The sequence below is a fragment of the Ursus arctos genome, unplaced genomic scaffold (genome assembly GCF_023065955.2).
Source record: "Ursus arctos isolate Adak ecotype North America unplaced genomic scaffold, UrsArc2.0 scaffold_33, whole genome shotgun sequence".
NCBI classification, from domain to species: Eukaryota; Metazoa; Chordata; class Mammalia; order Carnivora; family Ursidae; genus Ursus; species Ursus arctos.
Genome location: NW_026623019.1, coordinates 4131615 through 4148872, shown reverse-complemented (window position 1 = coordinate 4148872; position 17258 = coordinate 4131615). Strand labels below are relative to the sequence as shown.

Genomic DNA, 17258 nt, shown 5'->3' with positions numbered 1-17258 from the left:
GCTAAAACTTGCATTTTCTTTAAGGATGTTGTCTGGCTTAATTCGGAACAATTTGTAAGCAGGCCGTGAGAGCCTCCGATGAAAAGACTTGCGTACCGATTACCTGCTGTATGAAATAGAGTATCGTAAGGAATGCAAAAAGGGTGAGCCCCGAGCATCACAAGGACAGCACTGGGGGGGGGGGGGGGGCCTTCAAAGGACAGCACCTGAATGTGTTGGAGCAAAGCCCGCTCCACCTGATTTCCTTAGAGGACACATGGCAACGAAACAAGAGTCGGGCTGCAGGGGTCACAGGAAAGAGAGAACAGGGAGCCCCTCGATCGCCATCTCCCCATCAGCTGCTAGTCCAGCAGGTCTCCCTTCACATGCACGGCAGCAGAGCCGCTGACCGCAGGGCCCACGGAGAGGTCCCAGCAGCCTCTGTTCCTGGCTATGGTCTTCCTGGGTCACAAGTGAAACATACAGTTCGGGACTCCCATATGGATTTCAACATGGCACCTATGAGGGACCCCAGGGGCCTCGTCAAAGATTGTTACCTGGACCTTACCAGGTGAAAGGTCACCTTAGCTGGTGCATCATTCGCCAGGGGCCCTGGGCAGAAAAAAATGAAATTCCTAGAAGGGGCAATGCAGTTGAACATGGCTGGATGGAAAACCCTGGAAATAGTATGGGGGCGGGGCAGGGGGGAATGGGACAAAAAAGGTCTCTACAGGGATGACACTTACTAGTAGGTGAAGTGACCAAAGACATCAGGGTATATGTCAAAGGTACATACTGTTGACTAAATAACTTTATGAACCTCTCTGAATATTATGAGTGATATAAAAAGTGAATTGTTTTGAAAAGGAACAGACTAGAATTTGCTGGACAACTATTTTAGAACGTGACAGCCCTTAGCCCTTAGGAGGGCTTCCACATGCCATGAGGGAAGCTGCCAAGTGGGCCACAGGCACTCCTTAACTCGCAGAGAAATGAAAACTTCCGTGGCAAGATTGTGGCTGTCGTGAGGTGCTTACTCTGCAGATTTACAAACACAGAAATCATTCTGAAAAGTCAAAGGGCTATGTTTTTCACTCCTTTTCTCCAGGAAATCCTGGTAGTCAGTGAGCATGATGCCACTGAGCCTCAGAGAAGCAAGGAGGGCAAAGAACAACTCAGAAGACAGGAATCACAACATGCAGGGACTTGCTGTTGGAAGACCAGGTGGGAACTCGGAGGACTCGGGAAGAGAGGAAGTGAAGGACGAGTCAGGGTGGTGGAAGGGTGAGTCAGACACCTTGCTCGGGAATGAAGCCCCAGGGGATAAGAAAGCAAAGAATAATCAAAAAGCAGAGGACAGGATTTGTGTTGGTTCCTATTGGAACTCCAGGAGATCGGCTCATAAGGGCTGTGCAGTCACATCGCTGGCCAAATCTTGCCTGCTTTCCCCCTTCCAGGCACGTGGAGGATGGCACTACCAGCCCCCTTGCAGCTGGGTGAGGCTATGTGACTGGTTCTGGCCAACAAGCTGTGAGTGCATGTGGTCGGTCACTTCTGGGCCAAAGTTGCCAGGACAAAACTGTCAGAGGCTCTTTTCCCCTGGGTATAGTGACCCAGAATTCTCCACCGGCCATCAAAATGGGACACCCAAGTTCAATGACAGTCCAACTGGATCTGAACAGAAGGTCAACTTGGCAAGAGCAGATTAAACCTGTCGTGGAGGGCTCTGGCCTGACTGCTCGGCCGGAAACCAGGAGAGACTCATGGTCAGATTTCAGGGAGACAGGAAGGGACATGGGACACATCCCTCAAGGGGCAGATGACCCAGGGAGTGTGGCCTTGCCCAAAAAGCACCAATGAGGTAAAACTACCACAGGCTTCGAGAGTGAATGCCAACTAACCCCCAGGTTAAGAGCTAACAAACTGGGGTGCCTGGGTGGCACAGCGGTTAAGCGTCTGCCTTCGGCTCAGGGCGTGATCCCGGCGTTGTGGGATCGAGCCCCACGTCAGGCTCCTCCGCTATGAGCCTGCTTCTTCCTCTCCCACTCCCCCTGCTTGTGTTCCCTCTCTCGCTGGCTGTCTCTATCTCTGTCGAATAAATAAATAAAATCTTTAAAAAAAAAAAAAAAGAGCTAACAAACTACCCTCAGGAGGTAGAAGCAGGAATCCCACCCACCATCCAACTCCATGAGGGCACAAGCCCATCCTGCCAACCCAAACACGGTCTTGGGAAGAGCAGGAGAAACACACAGAAATCTGAGCATCTCCGGGACACACTCACCCACCCAAAAGAAACTCCTGAATCTGGAAGAAAGAACTACCTTCCCCTTGGTAGTTCTATAATTTGGGCTACTTGGCAGAGGACATGGCCCGCCACGCTGCCTCCCCGAAGGTCGCTGGCAACCCTGACAACATTGGGTTGTGCTGGTTTGTCTCATCTAGTACTCAGACTGCATGGTAGGAAGCTGGGGAGTCCAGAGCTTGCGGAGGGCTATAGGAAGGGTCAGAGCAGTTCCGCGTGTGGTCCATGTGACCCTGGTGTTTGGGGTTTTTCTTCCCAAGTGCCACCAACTTGCATTTTAGATAAGCTATGATGTAATAAAGCTACACGGCCACCGAGACAGTGCTCTGTGCTTTAGCACTGGGTATAGTTTACACTGATGCTCTTATGTTTGGCCTGCCCCCTGCACCCAGTATCCACAGTGTATCTGCAAAGTCATTTGGAAGGAAAGGAAAGAAAGAAAAATAAATGGTGGCTTAAAAAGAGAATGTGCATTAGCCCTAATAGGTCTAAAAACTCTTAAGGAGGCCAGGTAAACAGAATTCAGAATCTGATGTCCGGAGGTAAAATTTTCCCAGGACATTCACATGGCTTTCTAAAAATCCAGTGTGCAAGACCCTTTATTGCAATTTGAATTGCTTAGTCTATTAACTGGGAACACTGGCCAGTTCCATCAGCCTCCTGGCCTGTGAAAAAAAGATGGGAAGATACAGGAACTGCAACTCTATGAAAAAAATATAACAGAAAACTTCACTATTATAAGATTTGTATCAAACACTTTTGATGTAATGTTCTGATGCATGTCAAGAATTGACACACTTTTAGGTATTTTAAATTATTTACTTTTTCAATTTTTAAAAACATTCCTTTGTTAAAAAGCAGTGAATTTTTCCTCATGCCCTACTTGGAATATTGCAGAGTTCAAATCATCAGAGTTCGATATTATAAGAAGCCATTTGGTATCCAATGGCCATATCTAAGCATTTTTCCTAATCTAATCATTTTCTTTACTTATCTCGCTAAAACCTCTACTACAAATTTGTACTAGTAACTGTACTTCATTATTGAGGAATAAATATCTTAATGCTGAGAACAGATTCTAAAATGCTCAGCCACTAATTGTATTGGCATCATTACACAAAATCTGTCCTGCCTCCATCCATAGGTAACACAGTCTATGTTCTGCGTGCTCAACGCCTCAATATGGAAAAGGTAGAAAATACAAAGAGAAAACACTTAGTTCAGTTTGTCCCCACCTACCTTCTCTGTGCAATAATCAATGCAGTATTCTAAAATGCCATTTTTGAGAAAGTTAAGTTTAATGCAGTCTCATTGCACTGCCACCAGCAAGGTGACTTGCTGCATTAAAAGGCATGACTTTCAGCATCTGGGCAGGAACAGAGCAGCGCCTCCCTCTGGAAGTGAGTGTTCATGCAGGCATTTGGGGGGAACAAACAAGGAGAACAGGTGTGTACGTTTCTTCCTAGTCAATTTCAAACAGCTTCTGGCAAGACCACTCATCTCAGGACCATGCCTCTGCTTACAGATCACATGACCGGGGAGGGCATGGCGTCCAGAGCTGGAGCACAGCCTCTGCGTTACTACTGAGCCAGGCTGATGGAGGGTCACCCGGAGTAACAATAACTACGAAAAGAGAGGCTATTTCACAAGCAAAATGCAGAATACAAGTCCAGCATGACTTACTAGAACACAGGTTTTTCTTTTTGGCGGGGGCGGGGGGTTCTTGTTTTTGTTTTTTAAAGATTTTATTTATTTCTTTGAGACAGGGAGAGAGAGCGTGAACAGGGAGAGGGAGAAGCAGACTCCCCGCAGAGCAGGGAGCCCGACACAGAGCTCGATTCCAGGACCCTGAGATCATGACCTGAGCCTAAGGCAGATGCTTCACAGACTGAGCCACCCAGGTGCCCTGGGGCGGGGGGTTGTTTTTGCTAATTAACTTTTGTCTGGATAAACTCGAAGTACAAAAACTCTTTAGGAGACTTTTGAGAAGAAAAATATGAAGTCAAGCATGTTCTTAATTTACCCTATACAGCCAGATTTCAACAATCTTGATTTTGTGTAAGAAATATTGGGTAACTTATAATTTTAGGAAATATTCAATTTAAGATTGGTGGAAACAAAATCAGCCGATCTGAACAATCAAACCCAATTTTCAAGGACTTTACGTTTTTATCTAATGGCATCAATTTTCTGGAGCAGGTACGTGAATAAATGTATGTACCTATGATTTACTTCTTAAAAATCTATCAGTTTGGAAAAATTACACATTCAGGCATTTGGGGATGTTAACTTTCATCAATTTTTGTATAAAATTTGTATGAAAAATAGTGTGTATTACATCAGTGTGGGCATTTTGTCCATTGTATTATTGAGAACCCTACTTCGGACATCAAAATGAGAACGTCAGAGGAACCGGACTGAGATTTCAATACTTGGTTGAAGATTTCGGTACTTTCAGTACTTGGTCTTATGTTGAGAGATGATACTAACTCAGTATTATCTCCACAATAACTGGCACTCCTACTGGGGAACTCACAGAACACACTGAAAACCATGTGGTTACACAGGAGTCATGGTTTTCTGAACCCCTTGGACTCACCTCTCCCCTTTGGCTTATGTAGGTTACAATCTAAAATTACGGGGCACCTGGGTAGCTCATTCAGTTAAGCATCCGACTCTTGATCTCCGTTCAAGTCATGATCTCTGGGGCGTGAGATCAAGCCCCGTGTCGGGCTTTGTACTCAGTGTGGCGTCTGCTTGTCCCTCTCCCTCTGCTCCTCCCCTCACTCGCATTCGCTCTCTCTCTCTAAAATAAGTAAACAAAACCTTTAAAAATAATAAAAATAAAATAAAATTACGTACTTACCATTCTCTTACTACCCTATACATCAGGTATTTTATATATAGCAGTGATCAGCTACATATAAAATCCTTGGCAGAAGCCATGATAGTTTAGATATTTCTGTTTTTCCATAAAAATATTTGAAAGCTCAAAGACTTCCAGGCAAAATAAGAAACTAGGGAGGTAAGACAGACCACCTCCTTTACAACCTCCAAGTACCGTAACATAGACCAGGGAAATTTAAATCACATAATCGGGTTGTCTAACATGATTTCCAACACCAGATCATGCGCCAAATTTGCAAAAAAGCTAAAACTACTACATATGAAGAATCATCATCATCGTTATTATAATCATCCACATTATACAATCCACATTTTACATCATAATACCCTAAACTGAAGTGAACTCAACTGTTCTCCAGCATTTATGAAGGCAAAAGAAATGCCAGGAAAGAATCTGGAATGCTGGTTTTTATTTTTTTTCAAGATTTTATTTATTTATTTGAGAGAGAGAGAGAGAGGGGGCACAAGTGTGGGGAGGGGCAAAGGGAGAAGCAGGCCCTTCTCTGAGCAGGGAGCCCAATGTGGGGCTCAATCCAGGGACTCTGGGATCATGACCTGAGCAGAAGGCAGACGTTCAACCCACTGAGCCACCCAGGTGCCCCTGGGATGCTGGCTTTTAACAGAAAATATACATAGATAATCCTTCAGAAGGAACACTGATAAAATGTGTGGTCTGACTCTTGCCTTAGGAATGGGAATGAAATCAGATGGTAAAGTGAAGGAAGATTTAGTGAAATCTGTACTGTATACAATCAGAGTAGCAACAACAACAAGAAAAACTCATCAGTTGATTGCCACGCTCTTAAAAAAAACTAATTTAAATTTGCAAAGAGAGTGATCTGAATATAGTAAATGCATTTTATACTTACCATTTTACAATGGCTGCTTATCATATTCTAAGTTATTAATTTTTTAATTAAATGTAATGGAAATGAATTCATCTTAAACACTGGGATTTTCCTTTCTGATGCTTATAAACTTTCCAGTGCCACCACACTGACAGGACCGGAGGCCTGATTCATAAAGGTATTCTGTATATGCAAATCAGAAACACAATACACAGGCGCCTTGGGATTCTTTAAACTAATTAAGTATGTTGCTTATTTAGTTTTTACAGTCTTTGGGCAATCACTGGAAAGTTTAGATGTTAAGCTGGTATCAGAGTAACCACCAGACCAAAAATAGTAAATTTGATCATTTAGTTATTCATTGAAAACTTGCTTCAATGAGAAGATACTTTCACTGGAGTCCTGCAAGTTATCGTGACTGATGCTTCATAAATATCTGCAGGAGAAACAATCTGGCCAGAAACACTTCTTCATAGGAGAAGGCCATGAAGGTGGTCATCAGCGGGCCTGCTCCCTCTGCCTAAATTCACTAAAATCCTTCACTGTGTCCTAACTCTGTCTACCAGTCTCTTTGATCACTTGTGGGGTCCTGCATGTGACTCTTGAGGACACAATAAAATTCAAGCTATAATTAAACTGTGATCTAAGAAATACCAAATATAGGGAGGAAAACGCTCCATTCCATAGTAATATCTTCAGAATTTACATTTACATGGGACACAGTCAATGTAAAATTTTACTTTGCGAATGAATCATTCACCAAAAAAGTTCATCTGTCGCTTTCAAAGGTAGTCAAACATTTGAGTTTTCAGCGTATGGATTAGCTTATTCAATCTGCTGAAATATTATTTGTGCAAAAGAGGAAGTAACTTAGTCCATGACCCTCAAGGAGCAAGAATGAATGACTATCCCTCCAAAAAGTAAGCCATTAGCTCCCTTCCCACGGATACGTAGGGAATCTATTTTCAACAGGAGTCTTTGCCCAGGCTCCTTCCAGGCCAGGTGCTGGGATGAAGCTGTTTCCCCATCACTGTCCCATGGCAGCTTCCCATCTCACTGATGCCAGCCAGTGGTTTGCTGGGTGATCTCCAGTGCCTGTGACATTGGCTCATTCATTTGTTGTTTTAGTTACCACGATAAGCACACTTGACTTGTCATCCATCCACAGAGCCCTCTAAAACTAAAAAAGGATGATAAAATAGGAAATAATCTAGAGCCTCCAATAATTCCCTGTGGACTTGGATCTCATTAATGATCATTTGCTGGCCATCAACAGGGAAGGGAGATGTCAGAACAAACAAAAAAGATGAATACTAAAGACGAAGGAAGGTAGCAAATGATAAAATGTTGAACCTGGTGCTTCATTTTCGTTAAACTGCAATATTATTCCTTTTTGAACGGTAAGAATGAGTATTAAGTAAGAATGATCATTATTCTCTCTGAGAAAGAATCATGATGGATTAACAACAAGATGGTATCGGACTCACCATCTCTGCGATTAAGACTTGCAAACCCTGGGCCATGGCTGCTGGACAGCTCCGACGAGCTGCTGAAGGACTCTCGCGGCAAGGTGGACGCCAGCGGGGCATCACAGGTATCTATGCGGAAAATAACAAATTCAGATCAACCCCTGCTCCAGGCTTTCCCGTATTCTTCCCTCCCTCCCTCCCTGCTTTCTTCCTGCTCTCCCTCCTCTCCTTCCTTCTTTCCTTCCTTTTTAGTTAACAGGCTAAGAAAATGCTAGAACCTGTGCCAAACATCGGTCTTGATCAGAGGTGTGTTAGTAAATGTTTAACAACAGGCTCTTAAAGAAAATAAAAGCCCTGATCGGTAACATCTGCCATCTTCCATGGTGTAAATACTCCCATGGTGGGCAGTTCCGAGCTGTCAGCATGTCACCAACCGGAACTGGAAAGAGAGTCACACACGTTCTGTCATTATATGATATTTCTACTCTGCAGACCCAAGAGACGGAAATAACCTCAAGAGATAGATAATCTATCACCATAGATAGTAGTAAGATGCCATGAAATAGAGTAATAAGTGGCGAATTGGAAATCCACCTTTGTTTTTAACATGATGTACTTAATTGTAACTTTATATAACTTAATCTTTAATAATGGCTGTATTTTAACAACTGGCTTACAAAATTCAAGAAAAGTTAATGATTGGCTCTTGCTAGCTGCTAAAAGTTGGTTCCAGCCCACTGCCCCTCAATGGAGAACTATTAGACGAATTTCCTTTGAAATCAGGAAGAAGACTTTAATAGGCATCACTGCTTCTGCTGAAAGCTGCCCTCAAAGTCCTATCAGTACATAAGAGAACATTTAAAAATTAAAAGCACAGAATTGGGGGGGGGGGGAAGCAACTGTCATCACTTCCAGATGATATGACTGTGGAGGGAGAAAATCCAAAAGTAAGTAACTGAATGGCTTAATAGCTCAATATCCCAAAACTGATTTCATTTTAAATTCTAGCTGGGGTTAGACGATAAATTAAATAGAATAGCAAATAATAACAAAACACATAAAATATCTAAGAACGAATCTTACAAAACTGTGCAAAACATTTATGGGGATTCTTATAAAAACGGTACTGAAAGACATTAAAGCAAAACTGCATAAAATACAAACTCCAGTGATCACAGCCAGGAAGACAGTATTTTTAAAGTCTCGGTCGTCCCCAGTTTGATCTAAAAATTCATTAGAAGTCCAATCAAAAGCCCAAGAGAGTTTTTCATAGAAATTGAATCGGGGAACCATGACTTAGGAGTTCATTACATGGGGTACAGATATGATTCAAGGAGCCTGTGAAGACAGAGAAAAACTACATCTTTATTTTCATTAAACCTCCAGCTGAAATTCAGCATTTTCTTTAATCACAAGCAGAGACAAACCACAGCATTTTCAGTGGTGTCCACGCATTTGTTACCATCATAAGTTCCAGATATTCTTATAGCAATCATTGTCACCAATATCTAGAAATATCATTTATGTTCCTCCTTAATTCAAAATAATCGTATTTATTCGACTCACCACTTGATTTTGTTACTTAATGTGCTAATAGCTAGGATACTTATTATATTACAATTTCTAATTTATTGATATCAGCACTTCACTATAATTGGCATATATATATATATATATATATATATATATATATATATATATATAAAACACATTTACAACCACTGCTCTGAGAAGGGGATACAGGCTTCTCCAAAGTACCAAAGGGGTCTGTGGCACAAGGAAGGCCTCAGAAACCCCCGTGATGGGTGTGTGCACTGGAAGCACAAAGTGTTGAGTTATTACTAGGGTATTATTAGTACTTCAGAAAATTCCAGAGGAGGGGGATTATCTACAGTTCACAGTCAACTGAGCTAACTTGAGTGTTAGCCTAGAAATTTCTCAGGGGTATCAGAGTATGGAGCAGACCAGGCCTGCATTATTCTCTCTCTATGCAGAGGGGTCCCGGGGACCTCACCACCACCTTGAAGTCACATAGCAGATTGAGGGCAAGAGAGGATTATTCCCATTAACTGTGTGTCTCAGGAAGCCTGCTCTCTTCCCAGCCCTGGCCCCATACAGTTTCCCCTTTAGGGGTCTGTACTGACGCCACCCCCTCAATCCCCTCTGCTCACACTGTTGTCATCTCACCACTTATGGTCTCCCCTGAAGTTGGAAACTGAATGAGAAGCTAGCATAGATTCTGGAGCCCGCCTTGGGTGAGGTTGGCATTCACCAGCTTCCCTATTCTTGGGGTGTCATTCACCCTTCGCTAAACCTCGGTTCTCTCATCAGTTCAGTGGGAAATCACACAACCAGACAATGAAGAGACACAACTGTACAACGGGGAATCATGCAACTGTACAGTGAAGAGATACACAACTGGACACTGGGGAATCACACAAGAGTACAATGATGATATCACATAGTTACACAATGGGGAGTCAACTCCCACAACTGTACAGTGGGGGTCACACAACTACACGATGGAAGTCACACAGCAATATGACAGGGAGTCATATAACTGTTCAATGGAGACTCACACACTAAGAGGATTGCTGAGGATTAAAAGTATTTGCTTTTATTATTCTCACTATGGTAAGACAAGTCAACACTTATTAAGTTCCTTCAAAAGATTCTATAAGGATGCTTTCCCCTAACAGAGATGTAAAAGGCAGTGTTCGAAGTTCCAAACCATATTGTCATTTTTTATTCTTTCCTCAAAGAAGGCATATGAAGCTTAGTCTTTAAAAAAAAAAAAAAAAGTAATAGCTTTTGTGCTGTAATCTTTCCTTGGAAGAACAATTTAAAAATTTATTTTAAAAAGACAATTTTCTTTATACTTAGAGGCTTCAAAACCAGTGTTCCAATTTACTCCAACGCAGTAAAAGTTGAGAATACGTGTGGTCAAAAACAAGGAGGCCACGTCCTTATAAGGCACCTGGAGAAGAGCGGCTCTGGATTTGGCCAGTGTTTTCCAGGCATTCATTGTGTTTTTAACTAAATTTAATCCATGTAAGGTGAAGGCTCAGGAGCCATCCCAAACCCCCATTAACTCTTGTTTTCAACCGGAAATGTCTATATTTTCTACTAAGATTCCTGAAGCAAAATTTGTCAAGACACAATTTAATTTTCTTTTTCTTGGCATCATTATAAAACATTTGAATCCCACTAAATGAATATCATTCTTACGATAATCTGATAAATACTATTTCTATCCAAAAAAGTAGATGATTCCTGGAATGTTTCAAAGCTACAAGAATTATTCACAAATTACGGTTTTTAACAAGTGAGATGGCAAAACAATTTTAAAGAACCACTATTTATCACTTAGAGGGAAAAGCAAGTTGAGTACAAATAATAAGCTTATGAGAATTAACATATGAAAATAGACAGAGAATATTACAGTTAAGTAAGCTAAAGCAATTTTATTTCCCTTCATAATAACCACTCATATTAATGAGAGTGATTCTATGGAATAATCTTAATTTTGAAATGCACTCATCCTTCAGTGGTTCAAATGTACTCAAAGTGAGGTTCTCGGAGAAGCTTAAGAATTCTAAAGGAAAAGTGATGGTCCATTGTCATGTGTTTTAGAAAAAACAAACACACCACAATTGTTCATGATTTATGTATGACTCAGATCAGAGTGCTAGGGACATCCTTGTGTGCATTCTGATATAATAAATTCATATTTATGAAATACTCAAACCTGGTCTCACTGCTTGCACCTATTACAAGACCATTTTAATCAAAAGCCTATTGTATGTCTTAACCAACAGAACAGCCTTAGACTGAAGATCATAAAATAATACTTCAGCTTCTGTTTTTTAAAATTATATATATTTTATCCAGGTGAAATCTTAGAAATTTGGAACTTCCCATAACTGGGGAAAATATAACTGGCTTAGTCCTCCCAATGTAAGTGAGCTGATCTGAGGGTTTTCCAGGCTCTTGACCTCCTTCTAAAACTACTTAAATCTACCCCTCCCCACAAACAGAAAACAACTCCGGACAGACTCCCTCGGTTAACCAGAGCCCATCGGTAATACATTTGCTCTGGTTTCTTTGGCACTTCAAAATTGGTTTATACTTGATTGCATATAAATGGTATCTTTTCCAGGATGCATTATCTTCTGGATGAGATTAAAAATTCCTCAACACAGAAAATTCATGTTGGTTTGTTGCTTGTTTTTCATCCTTCAACGTATCATAATGGACTCCAGTCCCTGGAATGGAACAGAAAGTGTGACACAAAGTCCCCTCGACCTCTGGCCCTATTTGCTCCTCCCATGTGGGCAGCTTGAATCAAGGTCCAGACTCACGCAGTGGTGCCCCTTGGTCACTGGACCAGCAAGAACATCCAGACTCAGAAGACCCTGAAGATACCTGGGAATCTTTCTCTATCAGGAGGAATGAGGCCCAGAGTGAGGCTGCTGCTCTAATAACCACCAATCCTGGAGACCCATCAAGGCCTCTGAGAACTTTGTGAACATCTGGGGCCACCTTCCCGCCCTTCCCGAGGTGTGTGCTTACAGAATCCCAATCCATTCGGATTCCCCATCCATGTCTTCAGTACTTTGGACCACCGTGCCGAACTTGGCCAAGTGTTTGGGAGCACTGGCCAGTTTCCAACCCTCAGGCACGCACACAGTGGAGCGGAGGTAATGACCCCCTAGAATCTACAGGACATTCCAAGTTTGTAAGCATGGCACGCAGGATGCTCTAGTGACCCTTGCATACTTCTCCAACCCCATCTCATCCACCCCCACCCTCACGTGCCCCTGAAAATGTGTGCTGCTCTGTGTTCAGAGCTGCAATTACCCCATGTGGGTCTATACTTGGCACCAATTGGGCATCTCATGAGTTTGAACAGCTGCGAGTCTGAGTTGTTTAGTTTCATGACCCTCAAAGTCCAGCCTGTTAGGAATTTAGGTGGAGGAAAACAGAGGTGATTTCAGATTTCTTGTCTGTTCCAATAAGTTACGCATGCCAATAACAGAATACAGTTATACCTCTACATGAACAAAGTCAGAAAGGGCAAATTACTCCAAGTTCCTGGCTAATTTATTTATTTCACACATGCAGAGGGTGCATGCTTACCCGTTAGCACAGTCCAAAGTTAAGTACTCTTGTTTGTACTTCTAGGTTTCCTTTCCTATCCTATGTCATGAATTATTTCAAAGGTTTGGTTTATGTTCACTATATTAAATCAGAACTATTTATTGAATAGATCTAGACCCAGATGTTGCCTGTAAAATTATTCCTTGGCATTGAAGGATTCACTTTTTATTGTAAGTCAAATACTATAATGAGTAATACTAAAAAACAGTTTGCCGCTAATTTTGGTGATGTGATATAGAAAATTAATACTCATTAACTGCAACTATTATTAGGTATAAATTTGAAATAATTATTGTTCTTATAATTAAATTATACCTCATGTTCCCTCCAGCTGAGTGAATTCATTCTGGTAGTGTTTCCTTTTTTAGATCAAAGCATTTGTAAAATGTCTTATATATTTTTGAGAAAATTTTAAATTGCAAAATAGTATATTCCAAATTCTGAATCCAAATGGTAGAGATGTAACTGGGCAAATATTTGTTAATAAAAAGAGCTTCCTGACTAATGATCTGGCTTTGAACTTCCAGAAAATCTGCAACTCAAAAGCACAAAATCACTTTTGAAAAATCCTTCTTGTTAGAGCACAAATCAGTAAAATTGAAAATAGGAACTCAATGGACAAAATCAAAAGCTGACTTTTTGAAAAGGTCAGTAAAAGGTTCTAGCCAGGCTAGCTTAAAAAAAAAAAGGAGAGAGGTCACAAATTACTAATATCAGAAATGAAAGAAAGAACATCACTACAGATCCCATGGACACTGAATGGATAATAAAGAAATAATATGGACAACTCTTTACACACAAATTTGATAATCTAGATGATATGGACTAATCCCTAAAAGATACAACCTATCAAATTTGCACAAGAAGGAAGACAATCTGTATAGGCCTATATCTATTAAAGAATTTGAATCTATAATCAATAACTTTCCAGAACAGAAAGCACCATGTCCAGATGGCTTCAGTGGTAAATTCTACCAAATATTTAAGGAAGAAATTTTACCAATTCTCTACAAATTCTTTCCAAAGATAGAAGCAGAGGAAATACTTTCTAATTCATTTTTAATAATAATTTTTATTATGTTATGTTAGTCACCATATGGTATAGCCTTAGTTTTTTATCTAATTCATTTTATGACAACTGAATTACCCTAATACCCAAACCAGTCATAGATATTACAAGAAAAGAAACCTATAGACCAATATCTCTCATAAATATAGAAGGGAAATCCACAACAAAATATTAGCAAATTGAATACAACAATATATAAAGAGAATTATACACCATGATCAGGTGTAATTTATCCCAGGTATGCAAGGCTGATTCAACATTCAAAAAGCAATTAATGTAATCCACCACATCAATAAGCTAAAGAAAAAAAATCACAGAATCACATAAATAGATGCTGAAAAGAGTATTTAACAAAATCCAACCCCTATTTGTCATAAAAACTCTTAAACTAGGAATAGAGAACTTCCTCATCTTGAAAAAGCTACCAAAAACCTAAAGTTAAATCATACTTAATGGTAAGAAACTTGAAGCTTTCCCACTAAGATCAGGAACAAGACAAGGATGTTCCCTCCCCCCATTCTTTTACAACATCCTACTAGAAGTCTTAATGCAATCAGACAAGAAGAGGAAATAAAAGAGATACCGATTGGGAAGGAAGACATCTTTGTTCACAAATGACATGACATCTATGTAGAAAGTCCAAAAGAATTGATCAAAAAAACAAAAACAAAAACATGGAACTAATAAGCAATTATCGCAAGCCCACGAGGTATAAGTTTAATATACAAAAGTCAATTGCTTTCTTACATACCAGTAGCGAACAGGTTGAATTTGAAATTAAAAACACAACACCACTTACCTGAGCATCCAAAAATAAGAAATACTTGGGCATACATCTAACAATACATGTACACAATCTAGATAAGGAGAGCTACAAAACACTGACGCATAAAATCAAAGAACTAAATAAATGGAGAGATAGCCCATATTCAAGGATAGGAAGATTCAATATTGTCGGGAGGTCAGTTCTTCCAGTTTTGTCCATAATCCAAGGCAATCTCAATCAAACTCCCTGCAAATTATTTTATGGATATGAACAAACCGATTCTAAAGTTTATATGGAGAGAAAAAACTACCCAGAATAGCCAACAGAATATTAAAGTTGGAGGACTGACACCACCTAGCTACAAGACTTACTACAAAGCTATGGCAGTCAAGACAATGTGGTATTGGCAAAAGATTTGACAAATAGATCGATGGAACAGAATAAAGCCCAGAAGTGGGCCCACACAATATAGCCGACTGATCTTTGACAAAGGACCAAAGGCAATACAATGGAGCAAAGACAGTCTGTTCAATAAATTGTGTGGGAACAATTAGACACCATGAATCTAGACACAGACCTTTCAGTTTTCACAAAAATTAACTCAAATAGATCACAGATCTAACTGTAAAGTACAAAAAGATAAAACTCCCAAAAGATGGCACAGGAGAAAATCCAGATGACCTGTGTTTGACAATGACTTTTTAGATACAACACCAAAGGCATGATCTAAGAAAGAAAGAACTGACAAGCCGGTTTTCATGAAAGTTAAAATTTTCTGCTCTGTGAAAGGCACTGTCAAGAAAATGAAAAGACAAGTCACAGACTGGGAGAAAATATTTGCAAAAGATACATCTGACAAAGAACTGTTCTCCAAAATATAAAAAGAACTCTCAAACTCAACAATTAAAAAAAAAAAAAAAACTCCATTTAAAAATTGGTCCAAAGACTTCTAGGCACCTCAACAAAGAAGATATGGAGATGTCAAATAAGCATATGACAAGAGGCTCAACATCATATGTCATCAGGGAAATGGAAATTAAAACAATGAGATACCACCACACACCTGTTAGCATGGCCAACACCTGGAACAGTGCCAACATGAAATGCTGGCAAGGATGGAGGGCAACAGGAACGCTCATTCATTGCTGGTGGGAATGCAAAATGGTATGGTCTTTGGAAGACAATTTGGCAGATTCTTAGAAAGCTAAATATACTCCCACCATGCATTCCAACAACTGCACTCCTTGGCATTTACCCAAAGGAGCTGAAAACTTATGTCCACACAGAAACATGCACGCACTGTCTATAGCAGCTTTACTCATTAATTGCCAAAACCTGAAATCAAACAAAGTGCCCTTTAATAGGTGAATGGATAAAAAAACTGTGGCAGAACCAGACAATGGAATGCTTTCAGCACTAAAAAGAAATGAGCTCTCAAGCCATGAAAAAACATGAAGGAAACTTCAATGCATATTGCTAAGCGAAGGAAGCGAATTTGAAGAGGCTATACACTGTTTGATTCCAACTATATGACATTTTGGAAAAAGCCAAATTACAGAGACAGTAAAAAGATCAGTAGCTGTCAGTGTTTAAGAGGTGGGTGGGAATGAACAGGCACGGGGATTTTTAGGGCAGCGAAGCTACTCCGTAGGATACTGTCATGGGGGATACACGTCTTTATACATTTGGCAAATCCCATAGAATATACAACACCCAGAGTGACCCCTAACATCAATCATGAGCTTTGAGTGATAATGATGTGTCAAGGTAGGTTCATCAGTTTGAACAAATGAAGCACTTGGGAGTGGTTGTTGGTAATAGGGGAGGCCGTGCATGTGTGGGGAAAGGGGGAATGTGGGAAATTCCGATACTTTCCGCTTAATTTTGCTGTGAGCCTAAAACTGCTCTAAAAATAATGCCTACTAAAAAGCAAAGGCTTTCTTTTTATCAACAACTGAGAATTTACTTAAGAATAAAGGCTGTGATTCAAATAACTTCCCTAAGAAAAGACATAAACACTTAATCTTTACATTCATGTTATCCCAGCTATATGTCAAGAAGCCTCTTTGTGAAATTTAGCTCTAGCACTTGGCCAAAAAACTCAAGTCTATTCTTTCCTGGTTTTCAAATCATGCAAAACTGTGTGACTTCCAAACCTCAGAGGAATCACAGCCCTAGGGGGGAGAACTGTTCCAGTTTTCTCACGGGTTGACCTCCTTCTGCACCCTAAGGAACCAAGGATTTGCACCTGCTTGAAAGGCAAAATTTGAACAATCCCAATTATTACCCACTAAGGTCCCCCAAAAACTTACATTCAGCAAAGGCACGGAGACACAATGGGGGCTGTGATGCCAGATTTACACCTCGTGCCACTTTAATGAGTCATCCCGCTTCTCGCATAGGATCAGCAGGTTTTCTAAAGAACCAATATTTGTCTTTATTTCCCCAGCTCCCAGCGCAGTGCCTGGCACGTGGTAGGCATCTGATAAATGTGCACTGAATTAAATTGGCCACAAGTTGGAGAACAACTTTTCGAAATCTCCATATCTAAGTTATATTTCATCTCGACACATATCGGGCTTCCACCATCAAAACAGCCCAATTCATCCTGGTAGGGAAAGCATGCCGTCTTCGTTTCCGGGCAGGGGCCGGGGCAGGTGTGTGACGGTGGGATGCAGGCGAACACGGGTAGAGAAGAGGGGACCACATTCCTTCAGGAAACATTCTTGCTCCTGCTTTCACATGTCAGTAAAAGTCA

General features: G+C 40.7%; 1 protein-coding gene across 1 annotated transcript in view; it reads right to left on the bottom strand.

Annotated features, from left to right (window-relative positions):
- LOC113270144 (contactin-associated protein-like 3) overlaps window positions 1-7623 on the bottom strand; it is a 149332-nt gene extending 141709 nt beyond the window's left edge. Inside the window, exon 1 of the mRNA XM_044391241.3 lies at window positions 7524-7623. The gene's annotated coding sequence lies outside the window, so the exon portion shown is untranslated. The remainder of the gene's footprint in view (window positions 1-7523) is intronic.
- Window positions 7624-17258: the final 9635 nt, after the last annotated feature.